Source organism: Mixophyes fleayi, chromosome 5 (genome assembly GCF_038048845.1).
Source record: "Mixophyes fleayi isolate aMixFle1 chromosome 5, aMixFle1.hap1, whole genome shotgun sequence".
Taxonomy (NCBI): Eukaryota; Metazoa; Chordata; class Amphibia; order Anura; family Limnodynastidae; genus Mixophyes; species Mixophyes fleayi.
Genome location: NC_134406.1, coordinates 128876298 through 128903161, shown reverse-complemented (window position 1 = coordinate 128903161; position 26864 = coordinate 128876298).

Here is a 26864-nt window from a genome sequence, read left to right as displayed (position 1 = left end):
TACTTGTCAGGGTAGATATTCAGTGCAGTAATGTAATTTAAAGGAGTCAATGCATCACATGACTTTGCTTTCCCATTGATTGCGTGGCTCTCCTCCAGGCGTTTCAGTTTTCTCCCACAATGCCAGGGCCCGATTAAGGGTTCCAGTCACCCTAGGCTAACACACCGGTTGCTTCAAGTTCTGCAGGAAGTCACTCATTCAATGAATAACAGAGCAATAGCTGTGAGCTTTTCTTGATGTAAAGTTGATCTCAAGTAGTTTTTACCCTCTTTAAAGCAGAAAAAGATCTCTCTCCGCTACAGTTAGTGACTGCAGTTACTTGCAAACACATTAAAATGTAACTAAAGTAAAATTCCACATTCAGAGTTGTGGGATTGTGCCATTCTCTCTTACCTGATCTTGCAGCGTAGAATTATTTATAACCATATTCTAACATCTACCAACCCCTGACAGTCAGTTAATTAACCCCAACCCAGCTCTTAGCCAATTAATAATTTTGATGCACCTGCAGACTACCCCCCCGCCCTGGCCAAATAATAATATTGATTCCCCGGCAGCTTATTTCTCTCCCCCACCCCTGAGTCATGATGTCCCCCTTGGCCCCCTCATGGAGAATAAAAATTATGCCCTTATCCCCCCTCCACCCCTGAGTCATGATCTCCCCCCCTGGCCTTCTCATAGAGAATGATAATGATGCCCTTGCAGCTTACCCCCCCCCCCCCCCCGAGTCATGATCTCCACCCAGCCCCCCCCCATAGAAAATGATAATTAAGGGCACGCAGCCTATTCAAAACCTACCCCCACAAGTCAGGATCTCCCCTCTGGACAGCCCATAGAGAATGATAATGATGCCCCCTCAGTTGTTTTCACTATAACTTACCTTGTGGATTTCAGGACTGGTCCTCTTCTGGTGATTCTTCTGTCTTGCATTGCAGGCGCGGTTGATCTGCTTAGTGTGGTCTTGTGAGATGTTAAAATCTCACATGACTATACTAAACAGCGCGTCGTGCCCGCACTGACGGCAGCTAACAGCTTCTGATTATCTGTTAGCTGCCATCTGCTGGATCATGTTTGGGAGTGCACCGATTGAGTGGTGAGTGATAGGCTGACTCCAGAGACCAGGGGCAGCCTCGATAAGTGAACTAAGCTAAGCAGTGGTTTTGGAGGGGGAAAAAATGAAAAAAAAAAAAATAATGAAAGAAAAAATCTTTCTGTATGGCAGCACTGCGCCCCACCACTAACCCAGCGCCCCAGGCTGCAGCCTGATCAGCCTGTTGGTTGATCAGGCACTGCACAATGCAAAAACTACTGGTTATTTGGCCTGTAACTTACAGTTTTACATAATATAGGTGAATATTGTTGCATTTATGCAGTATAAATAAAAGCATAAAAAGGATAACAAAAAAAGATTTCATGGACAATCATTAAGAACACTGATGTTAAAGCTACATATAATTGCAACAAAATAATATGCTTGGAAAGATAGAGAAATACTATGGACATACTATACACTATGGGGCTCTTTTAGAGTTGCCTTATGTAAATTGCTATTCTGTAAACAACACATTTCTGTACTGCCCATGCAGATGAAAATGCATACACATAAATATATATATGTAGACTTTTGCATATTGATCACTCCCATTATGCCTGGAGAGGCAGAACTGAGGCTAACAGACTGAGGGTAGCAATAGCTGAGTACAGTAAGTGCATATTCATGTAATTGCGATGCAATTAGAAAAAGACACATGTCCAACAATAAATTAGCTGAATTGTTATTTTACTGTTTTATTCTTGTGTAACCTGTGTCTTTAATTATTATATAATACTATGTGGTTGTGATGCATAGATTGCTATGCATTGTTCCCCATAGCAACATATCCAGGTGGACTAGCAGAGCCTGGGGGAGATTACAGAGCTAGGCTCTGATTGGCTTATTCTTGTATTTAAGGCAGGGAGGGCTTAGCCTCCCTGCCAGTTATAGCTTCCAGATCCCTGCGTTGCTGCCTGCTGCTGTACTCCTGTACTCCTGGTGTTAAGCCTTTGGATTGTTGCCTGCCGTGTATGACCCCTGCCTGTTTTCTGGATTTGCCTTTTGCCTCTGCCCTTGACCTTTTGGCCTGTACCTCCGTTTCTGCTGATTTGCCCGTGACCTCGACCCTTGAACTGTTTCCTGACGATTCTTCTTGGCTAGTGACCCCTGACCTCGGCCTGGAATTGCTGTCTGCCATTACCCTCTGCTCCTGGGTTCCCCGCAGCTGGTACACGCCACACGACCCTCTGTAGTCTGCAGCCAAGTCTGTCCCCACCACTAGGGGCTCCAACGAACACCTGACTATCAGAGTAGACTCCGAGTGATGTTGTACTGGTTGGAGGGGTTCCTGACAATAACATAGGAAGGGATCTGGTTAGGTAGGTTTCTGACATACACAACAAAAACATGTTCATTTTGCCTTGTCAATAAATTTTTAAATCTCCATGTATCTTTTAAACAATCTGCTGTACTGTAGATACATGTCATATAATGAGTTACATTAATCAGCTAACAATATAAAACCAGTGCTTGTGAATTGAACCTTACTGAACTGTTTCCCAGGAGTGTTAGAGCACAAAAAGTCAAGCAGAAGCCTATATAATAGACTGACTCCATACCTAGCCACTAATCCATCATTTTCAGGTCATTCAGATCAATTATAATGCAGGACAGTGCATAGCAACCAATCAGGCACTACCCTTTTAAAGATATTTTGGAATCTAAGAGTCCACAGCTTTACCTATTCAATTTTTTTAGCACTCTTAACACAGTCATATTGTTTTCCTTTCTTCATTAAATGTGGACAAAATATTAAATTTGCCTCAGACATATTAGTTTATGTGAATTCATGTTGGAAGATACAAACCATAGCAAGAGAAGATGAAAAATAAACCAACAGTATACCGTCCCTGATTGTTATGTAGTACTAAATTCACAGACTACAGTAGAGACAACATTAACACCAATGTTTGCTACATCACTCATATAAATGAACACATTTTCTAGATATTAGCTCTTGTAACCTAATGATATGTCATTTAATAAAATAATTAATCATAGTATACAAGACACTCCAACACTGGTTGTGCAATTAACCCTGCTTTCAGAAAGAAAATGTAATTAAATAGAGAAGATCATTATGTCTCTGTGCTCAGAAGGCTATTATGCAATCAATTACTTTTTATGCAGATACATTTTTTTTATTCAACTTCTTCAATGTCTTAATATTTTTTAATTAGTATCAATAAGTAAAAGTAGTGTGGAAAGTTAGAAGCAATATATAAAATGTTTCTTAAAGCAACATTAGATTTGAAAAATGTTCACAATCATTTGAATTGACGTGCCTTGTCTTATCAGTTGCTGCTATGTTGAATTGGGTAAAGCCAAGGTTTTTGAGGGTCCAAATAAATTCCCTGATGTGAAGTGCTGGTAGCAGAGCTGTGACCAGGGTAAGCATTTGTTATGGCACACATGGCAAATGCCAGATGTTCCTATGATGTAGGAGGTTCCATGGATAACAACTCAACTAGCCAAGCCTGAAGACTATCACTTGATGATGGAGGCAGCAGAAGGACTAACTGTGATGTCTTTGTTTGCATTCTTTATTACCTTGGCACTGGGACCGACATTACCACTAAGTAAACATAGGTGGTCACCTTGGGTGCCAATGTTTAGGAGGCAACTAAACACAGGAGGCCTGATTCATTAAGACATGCAAAATTAACATCAGAAGAAATGTCTCATGTTGAATACGGTATGCTCTGAATATACGGCACTTGCCGTATTGAGACAGACACAATCACTGCAAGAAGATAGATACACTATATATACAGTATATGTCGAATAAAAAGTTCCAGCACAAAAGAGGCAGAGGTGTAATTACTGTGCTCTCCAAAGCCGTTTAGTTTTTAACAAAGCTTTCTTCCCTGGTTTCTGAGAACAACAAAGGTACAGGGTTTTGATTGTTGATTGTTGTCACGAGCACTAGGAGTTTTACCCAGAATTCACCAGGTGTAGCTACACTTACCAGAAGTGCGGACCTCTGGGTAGTGTGGTGAATCAGTGGAACCATACAGTAGAATAAAGGAAAGGAATGTCAATAGTATAAATGCTGAGTCTTGGCACCGTGGAACTGTGATGGTACAGCAGTTTAGTAAACAGGATAAAATGAGGAAAGAGTCCAAGTGCCTTAGCACGCAGGTAGCATATAGCAGGCCAGTACTTGATAACTGGATAACGTTAGGCAAAGACCAATCAACAATATAGTAGAAGAGTCAGCGACTTGCAGCTACAATACAGAGTCACTTGTAGACTTTAGTCCAGCTAATAGGTACCATACAGAGTAGTAGCTATATCACAAGGAAACATGAATGGTCTACAGCTGGGAAGTTTCACCACGGATATGTAGAGAAGACTTGTCCAGCGCAGGTGTGTAACAGAATAGCGTGCGTGGTCTGCAATTGGCAAGTTGTACCACTGATTTGAAGGGAAGACTTGTCCAGGCGCAGGCATGGAACGGAGTAACGTGAGTGGTCTGCAATAGGCAAGTTTTACCACTGATGTGAAGGGAAGACTTGTCCAGGTGCAGGCGTGGAACGGAGTAACGTGAATGGTCTGCAATAGGCAAGTTGTACCACTGATGTGAAGGGAAGACTTGTCCAGGTGCAGGCGTGGAATGGAGTAGCGAGAGTAGTCTGCAGCGGGTAAGTTCTACTACCGATGTGGAGAGGAGACTTGTCCAGAAGCAGGCAGGTAACGGAGGTAGCGAGAGTAGTCTGCAGCGGGTAAGTTCTACTATCAATGTGGAGAGGAGACTTGTCCAGAAGCAGGCAGGTAACGGAGGTAGCGAGAGTAGTCTGCAGCGGGTAAGTTCTACTATCGATGTGGAGAAAAGACTTGTCCAGAGCAAACGGATAACACGAGCAGAAACAGGAACACCTCAGAGTCTCAAGGAATGAGAACCAAGAACAGGCAAAGGTAATAGGGCAACAGGTGCCTTAAGTACTGAGAGGTGATTAATGAGACTAGAGGCGAGGTATTAACAGTTCAGGATTTCTGCACATGCGCAATCTTAGTCAAGATGGTGGACGGCCACGGCTCAGGAGAGGCGCCGGCAGGAGCGAGAGAGACCCATGTCCCAACCTAGAGGCACTAACAGTCCGGTGAGTGACAATTGTATTGCTGTGGACCATGGTCCACCAGTTGAGTGCCACTGCTCTAAACCATTCTGCTATCAACCATAGTCAGGCAATAGGACCTAATCAGGCCTTTAGTACAGAACATGATTCATGTTTGGATTTACGTCCATTGGCATAGGGAATCTTGCGTGAACTAGCTCTGTGCAAGCTCAGAAGCAGACCTTACACCAATGAATGCAAGTGCATGCAATTCATGTCTGAACGCAGATGACATTTTTGACAGGCTACGACTTGTGGGGCAGAACAGGGGAAGGAAGGGGTGGATTTACACAGGCAATGTACAGTAAGGCTGTGCCGAGGGTATTCTGACACATATGTGGCCGATTCACGTTTTGGGTTTATTGTAAGTATGCCTGGTTTCAGCTGTATCATTTGCACCAGCTACAGGGTAAGTGTAAATGCTGACTGATAGTAATGCCTGACATGCAGAGCCGGATTTACACCTCATGGGGCCCTAGGCAAGATATCGGTTTGGGCCCCCCCTTCACACACACAGTGGCCCCTCACACACACGCAGGGCTGCCATCAGAAATTGTGGGGCCCAGTACAAACGAAAGAGTCTGGGCCCCCCCCTTCCCAATGTATAGTGCGGGGTATATTATATTGACTCCATATTATGCTACACATAGTACCCCCAGATCATATTATCATACACATAGTACCCCCAGATCATATTATCATACACATAGTACCCCCAGATCATATTATTATAAAAATAGTACCCCAGATCATATTATCATACACATAGTACCCCCAGATCATATTAAGCCACACATAGTACCCCCAGATCATATCATGCCCCACATAGTACCCCCAGATCATATTATGCTACACATAGTACCCCCAGATCATATTATCATACGCATAGTACCCCCAGATCATATTAAGCCACACATAGTACCCCAGATGACATCAGGCCACACATAATACCCTCAATACATATTATTTTTGTTACATTTACATATGTGCATAGTGTAGGAACCCCCTGTGTGCTCACCTTATACTTTTTTTTTTTTTTTTTTTATATTTTCACTTGTCCCCCCCCAGCTGGGCCCCCGGGAGCCGCTAGGCCCTAGGCAGGTGCCCCGGTTGCCTAGCGGTAAATCCGGCCCTGCTGACATGTCATAGTCTTTGTTATAAATACTGCACATATGTGTGCCACTAGCTAGCACAGAACATGTATATGCAATTAAGGTAGACTATAAAAATCAATTGTATGTACAGTATTTATGAAAATCCATATTTATATATTACTGTTCATATTTGGGCATTTAATTTATAATAGAATATTTTTTGTATGCAGTCTGATGTGAACTTATATTGCACATGCACTTATACCTGTATACTTCAGTCTGTTCTGTGTATGTAAGGAAAGTACCACCTAGGCAGATTCAAATTGAAATGTACCTTGAGATCCACTTCGATTTGAATATGGTCAGAACTACGCTCAAGTTCCATGCTTTTTTTTAAAAGCGCAATTTGCTTGTAGGTTGCATCCAAACATGATTAGGCCCCATGTTTTCTGTACATTTAAACTGTGTTGTATATGTCAATAAAGTTGAATACGAAATGATTACTTCATGCTCTATTTAGCACATATTAAAAAACCACACAATGTAGCATTAACTTAATTATACAAAGCTTGGTGCACTATAATCAGAGAAAGATGTCTAAGATCTTGTTACATGTAAGCCACTGAGACTCATCTGACCCAGCTGCCATAATTTGCTGCTCTGTCTATCCTTTTTAGAATGTTGATTCATGAAAGGAATACATTAGGGATTTCTCTGGTAATACACCCATACCTGGATAATGCAAAGATTTCATGACAGCAGTCACCAATGACTTTTGAAGTGTCAACCTTGCTGAATTTTAAATCGATTATGCAATAATAATGTGCATCACTGCTCTCTTTATTAGCTAGACAGGCTGTGACCTTCATTATTGAAATAACTTTTGTTCTATGTTCCTGTGCCACAGTGGACATAAGAAAAGTAGTTTGCTTGTATATATCTCTTTCAGACATGTAATGTTCAATTTCTTACTTGTGAGCAACTATAATCCTGATTTAATAGTTTCTATTTTCTTTGCACATACAAAGCTACAATGTGCCTTAAAATTAGTGTTTTGAATAATCCATATAGATTTTAAGCTTTTATTTAATAATAGATCGAAAATATTTCTGATTTATTGAAAAATGTTTGTCTAATATATAGATAAGAACATATTGATATAACTATATTTACATATCTATATCTGCGAATTTGTGTTTAATGAGAAAATCTTTATTGCAGGTAAGGAGCAAAGATTCATTGAATTTGCTAGGGGGAGCGTTTCAGCTGATACTGGGTTTATATATAGAGGGAATGTGAGGAGTGTTCTCAAACAGAAGTTTGCAAGCGGTAGCATCTATAGATGTTTGGTCTTTAGTGTGCAAGAATTGTTGACAGCATGGCTGATATTGACAAAGCTTTATCTCTACAATGCTAGTAAGAGAAGCGCTAGGGGGACAAGGCTGCTAGAGTGCTTCAGTCCTTCACCTTCCTCCCTGCAGGGGTACACCAATATAGTACAGCATGGCTCCAGCTGGATGGCGGTGGGAAAGGAATCCAGTCATAAGCCACAGCCTGTGCAATAGGAGGACTTCAAGGCCTTCTGGACCAGGTGCAGAAGAGGGGATGGTATGGAAATTCAGATAAGCAGAGGAGGAAGAACATGATCATGCAATGTGCCAATGATGATCAGTGGTGGGGAGACTTCATATGGACACAGGAGATTAGCGGCAGCATCGTCCTTGGCCCCACAAGAAGTTTTGCTCAGACCTACAAAGTGAATGGTGGGACTGAAATAGAGGGATAGTATTTGGCGTTGGAGTAGTGACAAGGGCCTTGGCTTGAGGTTCAGGCATGGTTGGATCTGGCAATACGTCACAGTTGAGGGAAATTGTACTAATTATACTGTGGGTGATGAGAGTAGGGTTCTTTGCCTGCTGAGTTGATTTAGAAAATTATTTTGCACTATGAGGTGGTAGCTTCACAACCAGGTACTCTTGAAGTAGTTTCTATACCCTTTCCAGTTACAGCAAGAACCCCATCCCCTACAAAGTCATGGTAATAAATGGCCCTTATAGATTCAGGGTATCAGGGGGAAGGTAGTGTGGAAATGGGGAAAATTGGCAAGAAAGCCTCAGGAGCAAGATTTGGGGCCATGTGGATCAAGGATGAGGGTACCCTAGTTAGGGATTATAGAGAATTGTTGGCATCAGTAGGTGGATATATTTTCCTTACTACCATTGGAATGTTTTAACCCAGATTGAGTGGGAAGGGATGAGTGCAGATCAAATGAAAAGATGTTTAAGTGTATTGGTCTGAGGCCATTGTGATTTAAGCTAGCATAATTGGAGAAAAGTGACCAGAAAACTGTCCATCCTTCTTTGGATATGTGGACACCACCGAGGCAGTATATAGGGATTTTGGGAGCCAAGCCTTATCTGTTATGTGAACAGCTCAAGCTAAGAAAGGGGTTCCATTTCGGATAGATAACCTATATATTAGCGTATAGACTAGAGATGAGCGCACTCGGATTTTGTGAATCCGAGCCCACCCGAACGTTTCCGATCCGAGTCGGATCCGAGACAGATCCGGGTATTGGCGCCAAATGAAAACCTGAAACCGAGGCTCGGAGTCATAATCCCGCTGTCGGATCTCGCGATACTCGGATCCTATAAACTCCCCGCTAGTCGCCGCCATCTTCACTCGGGCATTGATCAGGTTAGAGGGAGGGTGTGTTAGGTGGTCCTCTGTCCTGGTAGATCTCGTGCTGTGCTGTTTAGTTCTGTGCTGTGCTGTGTTCTGCAGTATCAGTCCAGTGGTGCTGTGTGCTGTGCTCTGTCAATTTTGAGTTCAGTGGTGCGGCTGGGTCCTGTGCTGTGTCCTGTTCAGTCCAGTGGTGCTGTGTCTTGTGCTCTGTGCTTCTAAGGGCATAGTTGTTTCCCCATTATTCGCAAGTGTTTAAAAAATTAAAAAAAAAGTTATAAAAAAAAATACAAAAAAATAATTCAAAAAAAAATTAAATACAACAAAATTTGCAAAACCAATCCTGCAGGATAAGCCCATTGGTACTGCAATATTACCAAGTTCACACATTCAGCAGTAAAAGTCCAGTGGTACTGCAATATTACAAAGTTCACACATTCTGCAGTATCAGTCCAGTGGTGCTGTGTCCTGTGCTCTGTCCTTCAGAGTTCAGTGGTGCTGCTGGGTCCTGTGCTGTGTCCTGTTCAGTCTAGTGGTGCTGTGTCCTGTGCTCTGTGCTTCTAAGGGCATAGTTATTTCACCATTATTCCCAAGTGTTTAAAAAATTAAAAAAACTTATAAAAAAAATACAAAAAAATAATTATAGCAAAATTTGCAAAACCAATCCAGCAGTATAAGTCCATTGGTACTGCAATATTACCAAGTTCACACATTCTGCAGTATCTTGTGCTACATATAATGGAGACCAAAAATTTGGAGGATAAAGTAGGGAAAGATCAAGACCCACTTCCTCCTAATGCTGAAGCTGCTGCCACTAGTCATGACATAGACGATAAAATGCCATCAACATCGTCTTCCAAGCCCGATGCCCAATCTCCTAGTACAGGGCATGTAAAATCCAAAAAGCCCAAGTTCAGTAAAAGTAGCAAAAAGAGAAACTTAAAATCATCTGCGGAGAAACGTAAAGTTGCCAATATGCCATTTACGACATGGAGTGGCAAGGAACGGCTTAGGCCCTGGCCCGTGTTCATGACTAGTGGTTCAGCTTCACCCAAGGATCTTAGCCCTCCTCCTCCTCCCCCCCCCACAAAAAATTGAAAAGAGTTATGCTGTCAGCAACAAAACAGCAAACAACTCTGCCTTCTAAAGAGAAATTATCACAAATCCCCAAGGCGAGTCCAAGGGTGTTGGTGGTTGTCAAGCCTGACCTTCCCATCACTGTACGGGAAGAGGTGGCTCGGGAGGAGGCTATTGATGATGTAGCTGGCGCTGTGGAGGAACTTGATGATGAGGATGGTGATGTGGTTATTGAAAATGAGGCACCAGGGGGGAAACAGCTGATGTCCATGGGATGAAAAAGTCCATCGTCATGCCTGGTCAGAAGACCAAAAAATGCACCTCTTCGGTCTGGAGTTATTTTTATCCAAATCCGGACAACCAATGTATGGCCATATGTAGCTTATGTAAAGCTCAAATAAGCAGGGGTAAGGATCTTGCCCACCTAGGGACATCCTCCCTTATACGTCACCTGAATAACCTTCATAGTTCAGTGGTTAGTTCAGGAACTGGGGCTAGGACCGTCATCGGTACAGGGACACCTAAATCCCGTTGTCCAGTTGGATACACACCAGCAACACCCTCCTCATCAACTTCCTCCACGATCTCCATCAGATTCAGTCCTGCAGCCCAAGTCAGCAGCCAGACTGAGTCCTCTTCAATACGGGATTCATCCGAGGAATCCTGCAGCAGTACGCCTACTACTGCCACTGCTGCTGTTGCTGCCGTTAGTCGGTCATCTTCCCAGAGGGGAAGTCGTAAGACCGCTAAGTCTTTCACAAAACAATTGACCGTCCAACAGTCGTTTGCCATGACCACAAAATACAATAGTAGTCACCCTATTGCAAAGCGTATAACTGTGGCTGTAACTGCAATGTTGGTGTTAGACATGCGCCCGGTGTCCGCCATCAGTGGAGTGGGATTTAGAGGGTTAATGGAGGTATTGTGTCACCGGTACCAAATCCCGTCGAGATTCCACTTCACTAGGCAGGCGATACCAAAAATGTACAGAGAAGTACGATCAAGTGTCCTCAGTGCTCTAAAAAATGCGGTTGTACCCACTGTCCACTTAACCATGAACATGTGGACAAGTGGTTCTGGGCAAACAAAGGACTATATGACTGTGACAGCCCACTGGGTAGATGCATCCCCTTCCGCAGCAACAGCAACAGCTGCATCAGTAGCAGCATCTACAAAATGGCTGCTCGTGCAAAGGCAGGCAACATTGTGTATTACAGGCTTTAATAAGAGGCACAACATTGACAACATATTAGAGGAACTGAGGGAAATTATCTCCCAGTAGCTTACCCATTTAGACTCTCATGGGGATTTGTGGTGTCAGACAATGCCAGTAACATTGTGCGGGCATTAAATATGGGCAATTTCCAGCACGTCCCATGTTTTGCCCACACCATTAATTTGGTGGTGCAGCATTACCTCAAGAGTGACAGGGGTGTGCAGGAGATGCTTGCGGTGGCGCGCAAAATTGCTGGACACTTTCGGCATTCAGCCAGTGCCTACCGCAGACTAGAGGCACATCAAAAAACCATGAACCTGCCCTGCCATCACCTCAAACAAGAGGTTGTGACGCGCTGGAACTCCACCCTCTATATGCTGCAGAGGATGGAGGAGCAGCAAAAGGCCATTCAGGCCTACACAGCCACCTACGACATAGGCAAAGAAGTGGGGATGCGCCTGAGTCAAGCGCAGTGGAGACTGATTTCCGTGTTGTGCAAGGTTCTCCAGCCGTTTGAACTTGCCACACGAGAAGTCAGTTCCGACACTGCCAACTTGAGTCAGGTCATTCCCCTGATCAGGCTGTTGCAGAAGCAGCTGGAGAAAGTGAGGGAGGAGCTGGTAAACCATTGCGATTACACCAAGCATGTAGCTCTTGTGGATGTAGCCCTTCTTACGCTTTGCCAGGATCCGAGGGTGGTCACTCTTTTAAAGTCAGAGGAATACATTCTGGCCACCGTGCTCGATCCTCGGTTTAAAGCGTACGTTGTGTCTCTGTTTCCGGCGGACACAAGTCTACAGCGGTGCAAAGACCTGCTGGTCAGGAGATTGTCCTCTGAAGAGGACCGTGACATGCCAACAGCTCCACCCTCATTTTCTTCCACATCTATGGCTGCGAGGAAAAAGCTCAGTTTTCCTAAAAGAGCCACTGGCGGGCATGCTGATAACATCTGGTCCGGACTGAAGGACATGCCAACCATTGCAGACATGTCTACTGTCGCTGCATTGGATGCTGTCACAATTGAAAAAATGGTGGAGGATTATTTTGCTGACACCATCCAAATAGACATGTCAGACAGTCCATATTGTTACTGGCAGGAAAAAAAAGGCAGTTTAGAAGCCCCTGTACAAACTGGCTCTATTTTACCTGAGTTGTCCCCCCTCCAGTGTGTACTCGGAAAGAGTTTTTAGTGCAGCGGGGAACCTGGTCAGTGAGCGGCGAAGAAGGTTGCTTCCTCACAACGTTGAAAAAATGATGTTTATAAAAATGAATAATCAATTCCTCAATGAAGTACAGCACTGCCCTCCAGATAGTGCAGAGGGACCTGTGGTTGTGGAGTCCAGCGGGGAAGAATTGATAATGTGTGAGGAGGAGGAAGTACACACTGTAGGGGGAGAGGAATCAGAGGTTGAGGATGAGGACGACATCTTTCCTCAGTAGAGCCTGTTTAGTTTGTACAGGGAGAGATGAATTGTTTTTTTGGTGTGGGGGCCCAAACAAACCAATCATTTCAGCCACAGTTGTTTGGTAGGCCCTGTCGCTGAAAAGATTGGTTTGTTATAGTGTGCATGTCCTATTTCAACAACAAAAGGGTGGGTGGGAGGGCCCAAGGACATTTCCATCTTGCAACTCTTTTTTTGGCATTATGTGACCATTCAATAGTCGTTTGCCATGTTCAAAAAGTAAAACAAAATGTCAACAAATTCAAAAAATTAAACCAAAAGTAAAATGCCCTGTCATTATTTAAAACAAGAGGTATTGATGTGCTAGAATTACTGTAGTGTTTATATGTTATAAACACTACACTTGGAAGTTTGAGGAGGTATTGTAGCCCCGGCACAAAATTTAGTACCGGGGCCACTCCACTATGCAGTCAAGAAACTTTTTTTTTGGAATTCAGACCCGTGGAGAGTTTTTTAATTATATTGTAGGGACCACTCCTCTACGCATTCCAGATACATTTTTTGGTGCAATTCAGACCCGTGGAGGGTTTTTTAATTGTATTGTGGTGACCACTCCTCTACGCAGTCCAGGTACATTTTTTGGTGCGATTCAGACCAGTTCAGGGTTTTCAAATTATATTGTGGTGATCACTCCTCTACGCAGTCCAGGTACATTTTTTGGTGCGATTCAGACCAGTTCAGGGTTTTTAAATTATATTGTGGTGACCACTCCTCTACGCAGTCCAGGTACATTTTTTGGTGCGATTCCGACCAGTTGAGGGTTGTTAAATTATATTGTGGTGACCACTCCTCTACGCAGTCCAGGTACATTTTTTGGTGCGATTCAGACCAGTTCAGGGTTTTTAAATTATATTGTGGTGACCACTTCTCTACGCAGTCCAGGTACATTTTTTGGTGCGATTCAGACCAGTTGAGGGTTTGGTAAATTATATTGTGGTGACCACTCCTCTATGCAGTCCAGGTACATTTTTTGGTGCGATTCAAACCAGTTCAGGGTTTTTAAATTATATTGTGGTGACCACTCCTCTACGCAGTCCAGGTACATTGTTTGGTGCGATTCAGACCAGTTCAGGGTTTTTAAATTATATTGTGGTGACCACTCCTCTATGCAGTCCAGGTACATTTTTTGGTGCGATTCAGACCAGTTGAGGGTAGTTAAATTATATTGTGGTGACCACTCCTCTCCGCAGTCCAGATACATTTTTTGGTGCAATTCAGACCCGTGGAGGGTTTTTAAATTATATTGTGGTGACCACTCCTCTACGCAGTCCAGGTACATTTTTTGGTGCGATTCAGACCAGTTCAGGGTTTTTAAATTATATTGTGGTGACCACTCCTCTACGCAGTCCAGGTACATTTTTTGGTGCGATTCAGACCAGTTCAGGGTTTTTAAATTATATTGTGGTGACCACTCCTCTATGCAGTCCAGGTACATTTTTTGGTGCGATTCAGACCAGTTGAGAGTTGTTAAATTATATTGTGGTGACCACTCCTCTACGCAGTCCAGATACATTTTTTGGTGCAATTCAGACCCGTGGAGGGTTTTTAAATTATATTGTGGTGACCACTCCTCTACGCAGTCCAGGTACATTTTTTGGTGCGATTCAGACCCGTGTAGGGTTTTTGTAATTATATTGTGGTGACCACTCCTCTACGCAGTCCAGGTACATTTTTTGGTGCAATTCAGACCAGTTCAGGGTTGTTAAATTATATTGTGGTGACCACTCCTCTACGCAGTCCAGGTACATTTTTTGGTGCGATTCAGACCAGTTCAGGGTTTTTAAATTATATTGTGGTGACCACTCCTCTACGCAGTCCAGGTACATTTTTTGGTGCGATTCAGACCAGTTGAGGGTTGTTAAATTATATACTGGTGACCACTCCTCTACGCAGTCCAGGTAAATTTTTTGGTGCGATTCAGACCAGTTCAGGGTTTTTAAATTATATTGTGGTGACCACTCCTCTACGCAGTCCAGGTAAATTTTTTGGTGCGATTCAGACCAGTTCAGGGTTTTTAAATTATATTGTGGTGACCACTCCTCTACGCAGTCCAGGTAAATTTTTTGGTGCGATTCAGACCAGTTCAGGGTTTTTAAATTATATTGTGGTGACCACTCCTCTACGCAGTCCAGGTACATTTTTTGGTGCGATTCAGACCAGTTCAGGGTTTTTAAATTATATTGTGGTGACCACTCCTCTCCGCAGTCCAGGTACATTTTTTGGTGCGATTCAGACCAGTTCAGGGTTTTTAAATTATATTGTGGTGACCACTCCTCTACGCAGTCCAGGTACATTTTTTGGTGCGATTCAGACACGTGGAGGGTTTTTTAATTATATTGTGGTGACCACTCCTCTACGCAGTCCAGGTACATTTTTTGGTGCGATTCAGACCAGTTGAGGGTTGTTAAATTATATTGTGGTGACCACTCCTCTACGCAGTCCAGATACATTTTTTGGTGCAATTCAGACCCGTGGAGGGTTTTTAAATTATATTGTGGTGACTACTCCTCTACGCAGTCCAGGTAAATTTTTTGGTGCAATTCAGACCCGTGGAGGGTTTTTAAATTATATTGTGGTGACCACTCCTCTACGCAGTCCAGGTAAATTTTTTGGTGCGATTCAGACCAGTTCAGGGTTTTTAAATTATATTGTGGTGACCACTCCTCTACGCAGTCCAGGTACATTTTTTTGGTGCGATTCAGACCAGTTGAGGGTTGTTAAATTATATTGTGGAGACCACTCCTCTACGCAGTCCAGATACATTTTTTGGTTCAATTCAGACCAGTTCAGGGTTTTTAAATTATATTGTGGTGACCACTCCTCTACGCAGTCCAGGTACATTTTTTGGTGCGATTCAGACCAGTTCAGGGTTTTTAAATTATATTGTGGTGACCACTCCTCTACGCAGTCCAGGTACATTTTTTGGTGCGATTCAGACCAGTTCAGGGTTTTTAAATTATATTGTGGTGACCACTCCTCTACGCAGTCCAGGTACATTTTTTGGTGCGATTCAGACCAGTTGAGGGTTTGGTAAATTATATTGTGGTGACCACTCCTCTACACAGTCCAGGTACAATTTTTGGTGTAATTAAGACCAGTTGATGGTTTTCTTATTATATTGTGGGGACCACTCCACTACGCAGTCCAGAAAGATACCTCGTTGCAACGTTTTGGACTAATAACAATATTGTGAGGTGTTCAGAATACACTGTAAATTAGTGGAAATGATTGTTATTGAATGTTATTGAGGTTAATAATAGCGTAGGAGTGAAAATAAGCCCAAAAACTTGACTTTTGAACTTTTTATGCTTTTTTCAAAAAAAATCCGAATCCAAAACCTTAAATCCGAACCAAAACCTTTCGGCAGGTGTTTTGCGAAACAAATCCGAACCCAAAACCTCAAGAAAATCCGAATCCAAAACACAAAACACGAGACACCAAAAGTCGCCGGTGCACATCCCTAGTATAGACCAGGTTTAGTTTTCCCGTTAACATGTGGCAAAGGCCTTTTCCAGCACCTGCCGCTACTCAGGACTAGGTGAAGCCTCAGCTATGACAAACTGGTGAGTAGTTTAATGACAGTCAAACAAATTTAAGAACAAATGCCCATGATGTGGCTGGGGGTCACTTATTTGCAATATGTTTCAAGAAGAGAAGGCAGGGTAGGCACAGGAAGCGTGTTGTCAAAGTCGTATAATTGGATGAACGAAAGTATATTGGTTTAATATTGGTTTGCCATGCGTATTGCGAAGCATACGCCACGTGTTACGTGATGTGGTGCGTTGGCCCGGTAAAATACGCACGCACACACTCGCATTACAACAGTTAGTTATTTATATAATTTCATATTGGTTCTGTTACACTGTAATTCAGGAGCAGATAGTATTCGGTTTATTATTAGTCTATATATATATATATATATATATAGAGATATATATATATATATATATATATATATATATATATATATATATATATATTGATTATATGTACATTGTAGTGTTATTAAAGGTTTAGGTAATAGGAAAGGTGTCATGCCTGATATCATATTGAAGCCCTAATCATCAGCAGCTGTCCGGTGCAATCGGCGAAGAGATCGCACATTGCATACTTTAGTTATTGATATTAGAGAGTAAAACCTTTGTATGATACTGGCTATGAAAAGGAGCAGACCCCCTGGAGAGAAGACCCCCACCTTTGGATTCCTTAGATTGAATCAACCTATTACCTGTCTGGCCTGGACCCACCCAACGTCTGGACCTATAGAAACAATCTACGTCATCTCTATTGTTCACAATGAAACACTGACTGTATATATATTAGCTGCATCTCACTGGGGCTCAGTCAACTCTGACACAATATTCTATACAGAATATTGTCCATCGGGTCCCGTGGTTGCGCAGCGTGCGCAAGCGATTGCAGCGGTATGTATGTATTATCTTTTGGTATTGGCTGTGCTGTACTGTATTTTATCATGATATAATAATGTATTGAATTGTTGACCATTTACATCCGTTAAAAATAAATCACTTTGTGCTTTGGACACACATTCAATTGATTGGGCAATGCTTATTTTAAAACGATAGAATTACTTTAATAATTTGGGGGCTCGTGAGCTTTGGAGGTTTCGTTGCCGATGATACGCAAGACCAACGGATTTCGGTTCCTCAACAAAGGGTGGAGACGCGTCATAAACGGGTAAGAACGCATTGTGTTCAAAACATGAATTTTACTCTGTGTTGTGAAACCGAATGTCCGTTTTGCATTATCTAGGGCACGCTAACTAGAACCTAGGGACAAAAGCGAAAACTGTTTCTTTTTTCTGTCATTGTGCGTTTTAACTGTATTGCATTGCTTAGCGTATGTGTATTTCCTGCTGTGCGTACGCGAACTTCCGGTAGACTTGCCACGTGGTTAAACAATCGTTTTGATAGTTATTGTACGTGTATAGTATAATTACTTGTGAAAGCCTCTGAGGTATTATTACTGTTGTTGGGAACTTTCAATTTTCTGCGCAGAAAAGGTGTATAGTGTGCGATTTTGTAACGTAGATACACTGTTTATTGTTGAGGTGCTCAGTTGCTGTCTGACGAGGCGGATTGCCCAACTGAAGGACGGTATACAGGGCAGGTATACCGAATGCGAAAACGAAGTTTTCGCAAAAGCGCTACCAATAGATCGCAAGGTTTGCTAATAATTAGTATTGGTAGGCAGTGCGATCCGATCGCACCGTTAGTGCGAATTGGTGAAGCAGCTAGGAGGAATTATACTGGAAAGGCAGGTTGATTGTATTAACTTGCGCTCCCAGCGATAATAAACTCAGCAGATTTTTGTGGTTGAGCCAGGCTATCGAGGAGCTGATAGCCCTTGGGGCCCACAGTGATATTTCTGTATTAGGGATCCTCGCCAGGGGCGAGAAAAGCGAGTGAACGCGGCTAAAGGAAATACGTTCACCGAGCATTATAGATCTCTAGCGGTGAGTATAGCAACAGAGTTGAAATTATTTAGTGGAAAGAACAGAGCATTGCGGTGTGTCTGTGTTCCGGGTAGAAAGTATATTGTGCAACATGGGTGCTAGGCATACGCTAGAGATTACCAATTTACTGCCTAAGGAAGGTCTTATTGAGTCAGCAAGATTTCTCATGTGTGCAAAATATGGTGCATACGCAACTGTGTATTGTGACACGTGGGTCGAAATGACCAAAGATTGTGATAGGCCTTTCCCAACAACAGGGAGTTTTAATGCAGAGGTGCTAAATACCGTAAAAGATAAAGTACGGTTGATTAAGTCAACGAAAGTGAGAAATGCACATAATCATTGTTTAAAATCGTGGCAAATGGAAGGTAACACGTGGCAGAGCAGCGAACGCACAGCGGAAGTGAGTGTAAGGAAAAACACGTGTTCAGCGGAAACAAGCATTCCGGAAGTGTGCGTTGCAAAGCGTGGCGAACTGAGCGCAAACACGCCCCCGATAAATTCGGTGGGGGCGGGAAGTACAGCCAATACCAAAAATGTAAAAACTGTAACTAGTAACTTGTATGTTGTTTTAAGTAACGTTAAAAGTAATGTTTCAGGACAAAGAAGAGGAACGGTCCCACCAGCAGGGGCAGCTGCTGAAAGTGGTGAGAGTAATGAAAAGGTTAACACAGGGGGAGACATCCATTTTACTGCAGCAGCAATTTCAGCAACTAGTTTCAGTGATTTGGTAGACTTACATCCTGTCTGCACAGCAGCAGTTCCCAATGGGAAAGCAGACAGGAATAGTGATGTTCCCTTAAAACATGTAGCAAAGCATGATCCATGCACTAGGTCTGAAACATTTTCAATTTTGTCTGATTTCCCTGATCCTAGGAAAGATTTGACCAAATGTCAGCAGCTTATTAGATATTATGGTAATGTGTATGAGCCAACTAATAACGATTGGCGAGTATTATTGAAGACCTGTCTTCCTCTCAATACTGACATACAAAAGTTCATTAAGGATTGTATGTTGGAGGAGGATGAATCCTTAACCGAGGATGATAATCAGGACAATATTAGACATATAATCACACAGTTGGCCACATATTTCCCAGTGATAGTGGACTGGAGTAAAATTTTTAGTATCCGGCAAAAAGATAGTGAAAATGCAGCAGACTATTTTTGCAGAGCTTTGATAGCAATGGGCAAATATACTGGGGTACCAGACATAAAAGATAATCTATATTACAGAGAGGTTGCTGTTAAAGTTCTAATGGATGGCCTCAGGGAAAACTTGAAAAGAAGGGTGCAAACTTCATTACCATACTGAAAAGGAACCACTGTAAGTGCTCTCAGGGAGTCAGCTATAGAACATGATAAAAGTATAAATAAACGGAAAGAGACACTAAGTGATAGGGTAATGATGGTAAGTATCCCAGCACTAGAGGGACTGCACACACGACCACCAGCATACAACCCACATAATAAGAAACATATAAAAATCAGGTGTTTTAAGTGTAACGAAGAAGGCCATTTCGCAAGAGATTGTAAAAAAGAAGAGAAACAACACGAGTTGAGGAAGTGTTTTCAAGGCAATAAAATAGGACACCTAGCAAAACATTGTGCAGACATGACAGGGACGTGCTTCTACTGCCATAAGAAGGGACACATGAGTAGGAACTGTGTAGAGAGAAGAATGAATACCTGGGTTGGAAATCACATAGACATCCACAAAGGAGGCGTACACTTCTCTCAGAGGTTCCCCTTTAATTGATTGCACACTCTGTAACAACTAATATTCTGGGGGAGAAATATAGCCGACTCTAGAGTTAATCTGTGGTAAGCATTAAGGTGCAAAATGTAGAAAGAAACTTATTTTTTTTTAAAGTAATCTTTGTTGATTTTGTTTGTTTGTTTTATGTTGTCACATGTTTGTTTTCCTAAATCGCTAGCCGACGGCAAAGAATAGAAATGTTTGTTTTGTTTGCTGTTTTAAGATAACTATCTTGTTTTTCTTTTCACAGATAAAAGGGACACAAAAGAAGTATAGACAAGTGTTTAAAAGGGGTGAGATAGAGAAATAGAAGAATTACTCTTGAAAGACTAATTAACAATAGACAATTGGAACACTCTTTTGTTTTAGGCTGCAGTGACTCATGATAATTTGTTTGGCTGAGAATCATTATCCAACAATGAAGTATGTACATACTTTGCTCCAAAATATCGTTTTATGTATTTCAGAGAAAATAAGAGTCACTAAGAGTACATTTTTTTTCATTTCTCTATCGTAAATTAGAAAAGTCCGTTGAAAAAGTATGTAGTCAGATACCGAGTTCTTAATGAACAAATGACGGATGACACTGGATTGCACTGTTAAGAACCCCTAGTCAAGTATGGGGAGGGGTCATAGTTAGCAAATAGCTAAGGGGAACAGTGGAATGAATACAGCCATTTCCCCATAGAGTCAGAGTCCAATCCAGCTGTCATTTTGTTGTAAAAATCTCCCTTTCTACATGTATGTTTGTATTCAAACCTTTGTATTCCCATCATTCATTGCTTTCCTATTTCTCATTCTTTATACAAACGCTAGTCTCCCTCTCTCTCTCTCTCCCTCTCTCTCTCTCTACCTCTCTCTCTCTCTACCTCTCTCTCTCTCCCGCTCTCTCTCTCTCTCTCTACCTCTCTCTCTCTCTCTCTCTCTCTCTCTCTACCTCTCTACCTCTCTCTCTCTCTCTCTCTCTCTCTCTCTCTTAAACTGTCTGGAAGGTGAAGAGATGTGGTGAGGAGTCTGGTGGACTCTGGAGAGATGGACAAGGTAGACCAATAGAGCCATCCCATATCCCTCCTGCTGATGGGTTTTCCTCCAGGTAAAACAAATGCACGTCATCCAATTACCACCATGCAGGATCCTCAAGTATACACAGGTGTACCAATGAAAAATGTCTGGGTAGAGGTGTATTGAAATGTGTCTAATGTATTACTGTATCATACTCAAAGCTTTTGTTATTCAATGTGATAGTCCTAGAGTTATAATAGATGATAGGGGTATTCATGTTATTGATAATAGATGTATAATGTATGAGTAGTGGTAACAAATCACATACTTTCAATTAGCCATAAACCAGTGTGAACATAAAGTAGTGGTACTCGGTAGAATGAATTGAATAGAATAAGAGTTGGAACTTGATTGAAGTGCCACTAGTCCTTTCCCGCTACCAAGAGATCACCCCTGGGCAGAATTCTAACCTGTCAGTTTTTGAAATGTTCTTGACCCCTCGTGAGATGAGATTGTAACTGGGAGGCTAGGTTAGACCTTGAGAGAAGGTAAATAGTGAGACAGCAACTGAGAACGTCCAAAACACTGTTTCCTGAAAGGTCACACTAACTGTCAGGATGTTGGATCAGGAGAGTAAGTTGTGGAGCAGTAATTTCTTAAGCTTAGGTTATTTGCCAGACAGGTACCAGGTGTAGGCTACCAGCCTCACGGCTTCAAGGGTAGCAGAGACACACTGGTGCCCATACCACCCACTGCAGAGGGGCCAACACTCAGAGAAGGGTCCAAGGGCACTCATGAGTCTGTACTGAAAGGCCTCGAATGCAGTTAGTAGCACCTGAGCCAAAGGCTAAGACTGTTGTCCAGCATAAAGTTGTAGTTTATCCTCTTTTGTGTTCTCTCATTTCATTCTCTTCTCAGGGCGGTTAATTCTTTTAATTATTAGCAGGTGACAGAGACTGGTTCAGGTAATGATAAGGAGGTATTGGGGAGGAAGAAGTTAGTAGCATAATCAGTCCAGTCAATTACTCTATTCAATTCAGGGGTAAAGGAAAATTTAGAAACCTTGGAGCTTGGAGAAAGTGCGAGGGGCTATTGTCTGAGTAGCATTACGTCCGTAAGTACGGCGACCCCATAGTTAAAAAGAAGAGACACACCCAGCGATGCCAGTCCAGTAATATTCGGACTTGAGCAGGCATCCTTGAGAATGATTATCATTCTTGGGAGGGTAAGGTTTTAGACCAAACAAAGTGCTGGGCGTGCTCACACGTGCCTCAGTGATTATATCAAGTAGGATTAGTTCTCTTTACACTAAATATTCTTGAGGTACCCGAACTATGGGTGGGAGGTCACTAGGGGAAAAAGTAGGACACCTAGGTCCCTTAGTCTGAAGTCTCCCAATGCTTTACAAGCCGATTACTGTTAAATCTGAGTATTGGGAGACTGGGAAGAATGAACAGACAACAGCCCGCCCACAAGTGTTGATGAAAAGAGCTGGTGACATTATTAGATGTGTGTATATTAACGCGAGCTGAAGGAGATTGCATATGGCATTATTGATAGACATAGGATGATGCTATTGATGAACATGAAATGTTTAAATGTATTCTGAGCTTAAAGACATGCGTTGGACAGAAGAACCTGTTAAACTTGAAGAACTGTAGTAGAGAATTCTGTATAGCTGATACACGTTCTACTGTACCCTGTACCTTTCCAAATAATGTATTAAGTGTTTTATTGCACCCTTGAAGGGCATACAAAAGGTTATCTCCAAGCTCCAGAAGTGTACGGTTTATAGTAAAAGAAGAAGTCGTTTAGAGGATTAAGACTCTCTCTTATGATAACTTGTTTAGATCTACAAACAGCGTGGACATACACCAACGGGGATTTGTATTACATAACAATGAAACATGGTACTGAGATCCTGCATATAACATCTTTAAGGTGATAGTTTATTGTACTATCAAAGGGTGGACTGTCAAAGTCGTATAATTGGATGAACGAAAGTATATTGGTTTAATATTGGTTTGCCGTGCGTATTGCGAAGCGTACGCCACGTGTTACGTGATGTGGTGCGTTGGCCCGGTAAAATACGCACGCACACACTCGCATTACAACAGTTAGTTATTTATATAATTTCATATTGGTTCTGTTACACTGTAATTCAGGAGCAGATAGTATTCGGTTTATTATTAGTCTATATATATATATATATATATATAGAGATATATATATATATATATATATATATATATATATATGTTGATTATATGTACATTGTAGTGTTATTAAAGGTTTAGGTAATAGGAAAGGTGTCATGCCTGATTCTATACAGAATATTGTCCATCGGGTCCCGTGGTTGCGCAGCGTGCGCAAGCGATTGCAGCGGTATGTATGTATTATCTTTTGGTATTGGCTGTGCTGTACTGTATTTTATCATGATATAATAATGTATTGAATTGTTGACCATTTACATCCGTTAAAAATAAATCACTTTGTGCTTTGGACACACATTCAATTGATTGGGCAATGCTTATTTTAAAACGATAGAATTACTTTAATAGTGTTGAAAATGGGGACAATGCCAATGAGACTAGACACAATGCACTTTATGTTAGTAGCTGTCCAGACAAAGAAAAGGATTTATTACTGGGGACGTTTTTTGAATACCTTACAACAAACCTAAGCCTCTGAAAGTGTATGACAAACTTAAGTTGTCTAGGGATTACACAGAGGTAGTTAGGGATAACTTAAACATAAATGGTGCTGGACTTGTGACAGTTTGGAGGCCCCTTTGATCAGCCACCTACACAATTGTATATTTCCCCTTTTGGTGTGTGCCCTAACAAAGAGCCTGGAAAATTTAAGCTGATCCACCATATATCATTACCAATGGGGTACTTATGAATAATAGTAAATATGTTTGGTGTCATATTCCTCATCAGATGCAGCCATTTGGAGGCTTGGAAACTTGGGGCAATTGGCATAAATAGTTAAAATGAATATAGAGTTTGCATTTGTTCCCAGTACATACTAACTATATTCATTTGTTAGGAAAATACTTATGTAGACAAATGTTTGCACATGGTTTGTTCAATATTGTGTGCCTTTTTGAACCTTTGCATACTTTTTAGAGTTCTATGTAGAGATGGGCAGGCTCGGTTCCCGAGATCCGAACCCGCCCGAACTTCGCCTATTCGAGTACCGAGCTGAGCAGGCTCGGTACTCTCCCGCCCGTTCAGAATCGAAATCGAGGCAAAACGTCATTATGACATTGTCGGATCTCGGGGCTCGGTTCTCGCGATATTTGAAATGCATAAATACCCGCCTCCACAGCAATCCATCGCCATTTGACAGAAAGAGAGAGCAGGGTTAGGTCACAGGAGGCATTAGAGCAGGGACAGAGCAATTATTGTATACCTTATTCTTTCAATTATTATTGAAATTCTGCTACAGATTCTTCTAGCGATTGTTAAAGCAGGAAGAGAGGAGGATAGAGGAGGCATTTTTTGGAATATTTTGCACTACAAGTGCTTTGGGGTGTCCAATATTCCTCAGTGTGAAACAATAATTTTTCTGGGTACCAAAAGTCATATCTAGCAGCAGTATCTATAGAATATTTTGCACTACAAGTGCTTTGGGGTGTCCCATATTCCCTAGTTTGAAACAATAATTTTTCTGGCTGCAAAAAGTCATATCTAGCAGCAATATCTATTGAATATTTTGCACTACAAGTACTTTGGGGTGTCCCATATTCCCCAGTGTGAAACAATAATTTTCTGACTGCAAAAAGTCATATCTAGCAGCACTATCTATTGAATATTTTGCACTACAAGTGCTTTGGGCTCATTAAAATGGATTCAAAGCAGTCCACAATAGAGCAGGATCAGCAAGCAGGTGCTGGCACCAGTCCTGACGGTAGTCTTCCCTCTACGTCATCTGGTAAAGCTTATGTAAAAGTACATAGTCTTTTTAAATTAGGGAAAAAAACACACCCCAAAAAAAATAAGTATAAGTATAAGTATAAGTGTAGGGTGCAATCTATTCCCAAACAGGAAATGGACTTTGGGGCATTTCTATATCACGTACAGTCTTGAGAGGCTGCTGTTTTGTCAATTTCACGATAAGGGTAGGGTGTCATACACAGACAGACACCAAACTGCCATTGTCCATTTCTATTTATATTATACAGTCTATAACGGCTGAATGTTTTCTATTTTACTACTAGTGGAGAGGGAGTCTGATGCAAAAAGATACCAAACTGCCTTTGTCCATTTAGTTTTATATTCTACAGTCTTTAACAGCTGAATAGTTTTCTATTTTACTACTAGTGGAGAGGGAGTCTGATGCAGACAGATACCAAACTGCCTTTGTCCATTTCTAATTAACGTACAGTCAATGCAGGCTGATTTTTTTCTATTTAACTACAAGTGTAGGGTGTAATATACACCCAAAGACTATGGCTGCATTGACAATAGGCATAAATGGAGAGGAAGACAATCAGGTTTGTGTGCAGAATAAGGACGGCCTACCAGGGATTAAACTGTTTTTTTCATAATTTATTAGCTTTAGAATAACCTCACTTATCCAAGAAACTGGTGGAGCACTAAATTAGTTTACTTTAGACCAAAAAAATGGTATTTTTTACAAAAATAGCAAAACAAAACCAAAACCAGAACACGCAAGGGCGGTTTTGCCAAAACCAAATCCAAAACCAAAACACAAAGGTAATCCAGATCCAAAACCAAAACCAAAACAAGGGGGTCAGTGACCATCTCTAGTTCTAAGGGAGAAAGTGGGGATCAATTTGGTTATCCACTATCTGGATGACTTTCTGTCCATGGGCCCAAGGAATATGCGCTAATACTAAATTAAATAGAGCAGATTGCAGGAAATTTTGGTGTCCATGTGTTCCTCCTTGAAGTAATAGGAAACAGAAATAGATCCAAGTCTGATGGAATGTAGGCTTCTGCAGGATAAGTTATTGGTTCTGAAGACATCTACACACAGTGAACATACAACACCTATGTTTACATTACATCCTCTGTAATATCTCCTAGGAATGCTGAATTTTAGCCAAAGCCTGGGTAAGATGAAGGTTAAGATATGAACCACACATCACTTTATTAGGTAATAGTGTTCCCGGTGGAATCAGTTTCAAGGAAATAAATAGTTGATGACAGTCACACACAGGGCCAGACTGGGTCTAAAAATCAGCCCTGGCATTTAAAGTACACAGGCCCACCTCAGTTTTATGTGCCGACACAGCAGCGGCGTCGCCGAAAAGGGTGTGACCACATTGTGTTGTGGGTGTAGCCAACATGGGGCATTGATACATACATTATAATAAAACATTACATTTATCACGCCCTCCCTGCCACATCATGCCATCCCCCCAGGCACATTATGACACCGCCAGCCCACTGTACTTATCTATGCTTCTGGTTCTGCTGACATCCATAAGGGTGGGAACTTCCTGTAGAGTGGGCAGGGAAGCTCTTTGTTTCAAAAGATAAACAAATCTTGTGATACTTCGAGCTCCTCGGCTTGCTCTGCAGTCTGTGTCCTGTCCGGGAAATGGGAACAGCTATCAGTTCCCTTCCCCTAACCAGAGGTGCATTAAGGCTCAGGGGGTCCAGGGTATTTAAGACAGCAGGGCCCCTATTATGTAACATGGTTATCATTTTAGACAAATACACAGGCACTACTATTAGATGCACACAGTTCTGCCTTCACAAGCAGTACGTTGTGAAGCGGGACATACCTCCCAACTGTCCTTGCAGTCGGACCAAATACTGATTAAGTGAGACAGTCACCCAAATTCAAGACTGCCCCACCAGATTCAGGATAGTTGGCAGACTGTCCTGCTCTCTCCTACCTGTCTTAG